General features: G+C 39.7%; 1 pseudogene; it reads right to left on the reverse strand.

Moving 5' to 3' along the window:
• Nucleotides 1-6,053, reverse strand: part of LOC105551956 — an 8,162-nt pseudogene extending 2,109 nt beyond the window's left edge.
• Between the last annotated feature and the right edge of the window lie 490 nt (nucleotides 6,054-6,543).

The raw sequence follows: 6,543 nt of genomic DNA on the forward strand, positions 1-6,543 counted from the left end.
AAAAAAAAAAAAAAAAAAAAAAAAGATGATTTTAAACTATGTAAAAATGAAAAAGAAAATCTAGACAGCAAAAAGCATCATAAACAAAGAAAAAAAAAAACCACTGACATACTGCATGAAAACACTTCTATCATGCAGAAAAAGGGTGAGCTTCTGTAATGTATAGAACATTCTTCAAAATCGAGAGTGAAAAGATTTTAAAAATCCAAGTGAAAAAGGAAGGAAATATAGAAACAATTCAAAAAAGGGTATAAAAATGTATGAAAAAAGGTTGAACTTCATTCAGGATAAGAAAAATGCAAATTAAAACTACACTGATATATCATTTATTATTAGATTAGGAAACATTTAAAAATATATAACACACTCTATTTGTTAGGCTATGGAAAAGCAGGAACTCTCATATGTTGCTAAAGGGAATGCAGCCTTCTTGAGGGGAATTTCGCAATACCTAAAAAATCACACACGTATTTACCTTTTGATCAAAGAATCCTACTTCTAGAAATCTACTGTAAAGATATACCTTCACCAATACAAAAATATAAATGCACAAGTTTATTCATTTCTGCATTGTTTGCACTGAAAATGCCTAAATGCCCACATATAGAATAGTTGAAGCAACTATTCTTCAAAATGGACACGTCTACACACAAAATGGATTTCCCCACAATGTACACAAAAATGGCATATCTACAAAATGGACTACTATGCAGCTATACAACAGAATGAATAAGATCTGTGGGAAGTAATATAGAGTGATTTCCAGAGAAAATAAACACATGTTTAACTATTAGCTTGAATGAAAAGAAACACAAGAAGAAAAAATCAGAGACTACGATAAAGATATTGGTTGCTACTGGGCATAGTGAGAGTTGGGTAGAAAGTAAAGGGTCATTTCTCTGAATACACCTTGTTTTTATAGACCTGACTTCTGGAACTATATTAATTGAATTAGGTTTTTAGGGCTGTCATAACAAAGTACCACAAACTTAGCGGTGTAAACAGCAGAAATTTGTGGCCTCACAGTTCTGGAGCCTAGAAGTCTGCATCCAGGCACCGACAGGGCCATGCTTCCTCTGAAGGCACTAGGAAGAATGTGCTCTGGGCCTCTGTCTTAGCTTCTGGTAGTTCCCTGGCCCATAGCAGCGTAACTCCAGTTCACATAATGTTCTCCCTGTATGGATGTCTCTGAGTCCAAAGTCTCCCTTTTTATAAGAACACCAGTCACATTCGTGTCCCACCAGTCATACTGAGCCACCTACTCCAGTATGACCTCATCTTAACTTATTTTATTACAACTGCAGCGACCCTATTTCCAAATAAGGGTGAGTCCTGAGGTACTGTGGCTTAGGAATTCAATAATGAATCAGGGGATGGGAGGTGGGACACAATTAAACCCATAATATTACTGTTTCCCACATTCAATAAATAAATAAATAAAAATGCAAAAACCCACAAAGAAAAGGGGGGATAGCCTAAAACTGAATGCAATTGGAAACAAATAAATTGCCCCACATAAATCAAATGAATACAATAATCCCACTCAAGAAGGGAGACAAAATTAACTCAGGCAAATGTTGAACAAAATATCTAGATTACTTGCCTTCAGGCTAAAGGCAAAAATGCCTCTAAACAAATATCGAACTCTAATTAGTAGACCTCGTTTTTTCCCCAGAAATATAGGTTAGTAATTCCAGAACTACTTGTATATTCTACAATTGAACAAATAAATAAATACACACAATGGTGATGTTGGGATCCAGAGTCCTCATTGTTGGAGAAGATAGTGATAAATCTGAAAAGGTGACTAGAATTGTCGATATCAGTGTGACTCATGGGGACATAGACAAATTGGCACAAATGGATATACATATGTATAGGTCTGTATATGTGTGTGTGTGCCTCTGTGCATGAAACTGCACAGTATATATAGAGACAGAATATATACAAACAGTAGAGAGACAGAATATATACATACATATATGCATATCTGTGTGTATATATATACAAAGTAGATAGAATATGTACATACAAATATATCTGTGTATATATATACACAGTATATAGAATATACATTCATACACATGTATGTACAGAATATATACATATATGTATGTATATAGACAGAATATATACATATATACACATATATGTACAGAATATATGCATGTATGTGTATGTACATATTGCCTCTATATATACTGTGCACAAAGATGCACACACAAATACAGACCTACACATGTATGTACATACATATATAGTATGTATATATGTATTTATGTATATATTCTCTCTCTCCCCCAACTCCATTGACTCCCCTTTTTCCTTCCCACTCAGGTCTGTCCTCTGAGAGTACCTAGAAAAAATGAAATCCCACTAACAATGGGGTTCACCTCTTAGCACTAGATCTTGTTTTCCAAATACCATTCTTCACTAAAACAGCCAGGTTTCTCTGAAAAAAAAAAAATGGCTAAGCAGGGGTAGTTTACGGAAAGAATAAAATAAACCCGGGACGTTTCATCATACCAAAGGATGATGAGGACATATCAAAAAGATAAAAGAGCCAGCTCAAAGGGGCTCTCGTTGGCAAAACCAGGGACAATTTGAGTATCAAAATAAAGATAGTAAATTAAAGGAGTTTACACTACTAGTAAATTAAACTTCATTAGTCTCGAGTAAAACAAGCAAATTGGGGGACAAGGTAAACTCTTTCTTACAAGGGACTGCCAACTCATACATTTAGAAAGAATGTTGGAATTGTACAAATCAACATTTGCCAGCCAGTATAATCATTGATTCATCTTGTTTAAGGAGTAATGGGCATCCCCACAAGATCTTTCTTTAAATACAAAGGGTAAAATATAGCAGTTGAGAAAACTGCAGAACGCCATATTAGAAAATGGTCAAAGTTAACATTACTAGCAATGGGACTGACCAGCAGCATATACCTCGATAAGGCTTGGCTCTGTGTCCCAACCCAAACCTCATCTCGAATTGTAATCCCCGTAATCCCCATGTGTCAAGGGAGCCACCAGGTGGGAGGTGATTAGGTCATGGAGGCGGTTACCTCCATGCTGTTCTCATGATAGTGAGTGAGTTCTCACGAGACCAGATGGTTTTATAAGTGTTTGGAAGTTCCTCCTTTACTGTTCTCTCTCCTGCTGCTTTGTGAAGAAGGTGCTTGCTTCTCCTTCACCTTCTGCTATGATTGTAAGTTTCCTGAGGTCTCCCCACCCATGTGGAACCACAGTCAATTAAACCTCTTTCCTTTATAAATTACCGAGTCTCGGGTATTTCTTTATAACAGTGTGAAAACGAACTAATACATACCTCTTACACGATGCACTCAGAAGAGCTCAGCATCACTTCTGCGTCATTCTGCCAAAAGTGAATAATCTGAATCTATTCTTTTTTGGGGGGACGGAGTGTCCCACTGTCTCCTGGGCTGGAGTGCAGTGATGTGATCTCGACTTGCTGCAACTTCTGCCTCCCAGGTTCAAGTCATTCTCCTGCCTCAGCCTCCCAAGTAGCTAGGATTACAGGCGCCCGCCACTACGCCTGGCTAATTTTTTTGTATTTTTAGTAGAGACAGGGTTTCACCATGTTGGCCAGGATGGTCTCAGACTCCAGACCCTGACCTCATGATCCATCTGCCAAGGCCTCCCAAAGTGCTGAGATTTTAGGCGTGAGCCACCACGCCTAGCCTCTGAATCTATTCTTGACGGTACATCAGACAAACCCAAACTTAGAGGCATGCTACAAAATCACTGTGCTATACTTTATAAAAATGCCAATATCATGAAATTCAAAGAAAGACTCAGAAAATGTTCCAGATTAAAGGAATCTTTAAAAACATGACAACTTTCTCTTTCAGCAGAAGAGTGGGGGGAAAAAAAAAAGAACATGACAACTGAATGAAATGCATGATCTGGGATTTTTATTGCTATAAGAGACATTTTTGAAACATTGACAAAACCTTAACAGGTCTGTAGATTAAATAATAGTATTTGTTTCAATGTTATTTCAAATAGTATTTGTTTCAATTTTGAAAACTGTACTCTGGTTACTTGAGGAATTCCTTGTTTTTAGAAATACACATTTAAGTATTTAGGGGAAAGAGGGTGTCTGCAACTTATTCTTAAGTGGTTCAGAAAAAAATTGAGATGCATGGTATACATGCACACAAGCACCCACAGATAGTGACTGAGGAAAGGATGAAGCAATTGCAGAAACAGTTGCCATTTTGGGAATCTGGATGAAGGGCTTCTGGGAATACTTTTTACTATTCTTGCAGCTTTTCTGTATGCTTGATATGTCAAAATAGGGAAAAATAAAAAAGAAGGGAGAGAAGGGAGAGATGGGGAACCAGACAATTAAGGTGACTTGCCCAGAGTCACACAAAGGAGGCAAAGAAGCTGTCTGGGTCTCAAGCTCATGCTCCTTCCACCACGTCCCTCCGTCTTTATGATGACACTTCAGTGTTCCTAGTAACATGTGCTGGAAAGCAAATGAGCTGGGCTAGTGGCTGGATTGTTAATTCCTAGAGAACTCGCTTGAACATCCTGTGAATCATACTGGGACTCTAAGGCAGGCAGCACAGGGGCAGGAGTGTGGCTGGTGCTAGAGGCATTCTCCTGGCAATGTGCCTTGCCCTCTAAGAGCTCGGCCAGCTGTCCAAGATACAATGTCTAATAAGTTGCAATTGAGGCTGGCATTCATCTCTCTAAGGACACTGACCTGGTAGGTGTGAGCTGTCCTGGTAGATGTGAGTGCCTACCTCTGGTCAGGAACAATATCCACACGTGGTCATGATGGTGGCAGTGCCTCAATGGCAGAGGGGTCCCAAGGGACCCAAGAGGAGTGCCTTGACTGAAGCTAGTGGTTTAGGGTAGAGTGACGTGGTTCTGCTTTATGGGTAGACAAGTGTGGCAAAGGCTGGCAAGTCAGCAGGCAGATTTTGATTCAGGTTTGTGCTCCAATGCTAGTTGGGCACCAAAATACCAAAAAAATCCCCAGGCTAAGGAAGGTATTCCCCTTCTGTGCTTCCTATGAGCTTCCATAATAGTACTTGCCATATTATACTGCAGTTGTCAGTATATATGCTTGTCTTGTACACTGGATTCAAGAAGACAGTCTGTGGCATTCATTGAAAAAATATTTATCAAGACTTGCATTGTACCACACACTGTTTTAGGTGCTGGGGATACATCAGTGAACTGTTTTTGGACAAAAATCTGTATCCTTATGGAATGTACTTTCATCATCATATATTTAGCATTTAGCACAGCATCTGGAACATAGCAAGTGCCCAACAATAAGGGAGACAATGCCACTTGGAATGGGCGCTTGTGGTGATTTGGAGGAAAGCTGTGGGCATCCAGGGAGTCTCAAGGCTCACAACTCGGACACTCCAGAAACTAAGCATAGGTCAGAGGCCTAATTCCAGTCCCCACCCTGGAGGCAATGCAGTTTTTAGGTCTGAAATATTTGGAACTGCTTCTGGATCTGAAGGCTGGGTCTGCAGGATGAAATATTTACCACCAGCCAAAAGGAATCAAGAGGGAGGAGACTCAATACATAACATGCTTGCTATAGTTTGCAGGGTTGAATGTCAAGGACAGGAAGGGACATTAGAAAACATGTGGTTAATCCTCTGTTTTCCAACCCCCAATCCTGCCATCCCCATTTTATTCCTTACTCTTTTTTGAAGAAGCTACTGCCTCTATTTCAACCAGACCAGTGATAGGGAACTCGCAATTTACTAACACAAACATTCCATTTTTAGTAGCTATAATCATTAACAAGTTTCTCCTTAGGTAAAGCCAAAATTAATCTTTGTCTGTCCTGTCTCTGTCATATAAAGCAACTCAAGAATTTGAATTGCTCCAGCCTGGACAACATGGCAAAACCCCATCTTTACCAAAAATACAAAAAATTAGCTAGGCGTGGTGGCATGCACCTGTCATCCCAGCTAATCAGGAGGCTGAGGTGGAAGGATTGCTTCAGCCTGGGAGGTGGAGGCTGCAGTAGGCTGAGATCACACCACTGTACTCCAGTCTGCAAGAGTGAGACCCCATCTCAACAAAATAAAAATAAAAAAGAATGCAAATTGCACTTTCTTATAATTTGGATATCAGAGGGTCATTCTCTCATATTTGAAGCCTTGTCAAAATCTTGCCTTAAAGAAAATATAAATGCACCCATCTTTTCCTCTTTTCCTTCTGTTACAGTTGAACATGTTTCCCTTCCCTCGTTTGAGGTTAGTGCTTCCACCTGTGCTCCGAATTGCATCCCTTATCACCAGATCTCAGTTCCCAGTCACTTTCAAATCTTGTAGTCACCCTTCTGCCCCCATCACACTACTGGAACTATTTGAGTGAAGATCAAGACCTCCTTCAGTACTACATTCAAGGATGTTTTCTGTGATCATTGTATTTAACCCTCCACTGCACCGCATCTGGCTCTGCTAACCACTTCCTCACACTTGACTGCCTTTCCTTCTCCTCCCTGGCAGCTACTCCTCTTTGGCCTCATGGTGGCTTC

Source organism: Mandrillus leucophaeus, unplaced genomic scaffold, assembly GCF_000951045.1.
Source record: "Mandrillus leucophaeus isolate KB7577 unplaced genomic scaffold, Mleu.le_1.0 Scaffold1144, whole genome shotgun sequence".
NCBI classification, from domain to species: domain Eukaryota; kingdom Metazoa; phylum Chordata; class Mammalia; order Primates; family Cercopithecidae; genus Mandrillus; species Mandrillus leucophaeus.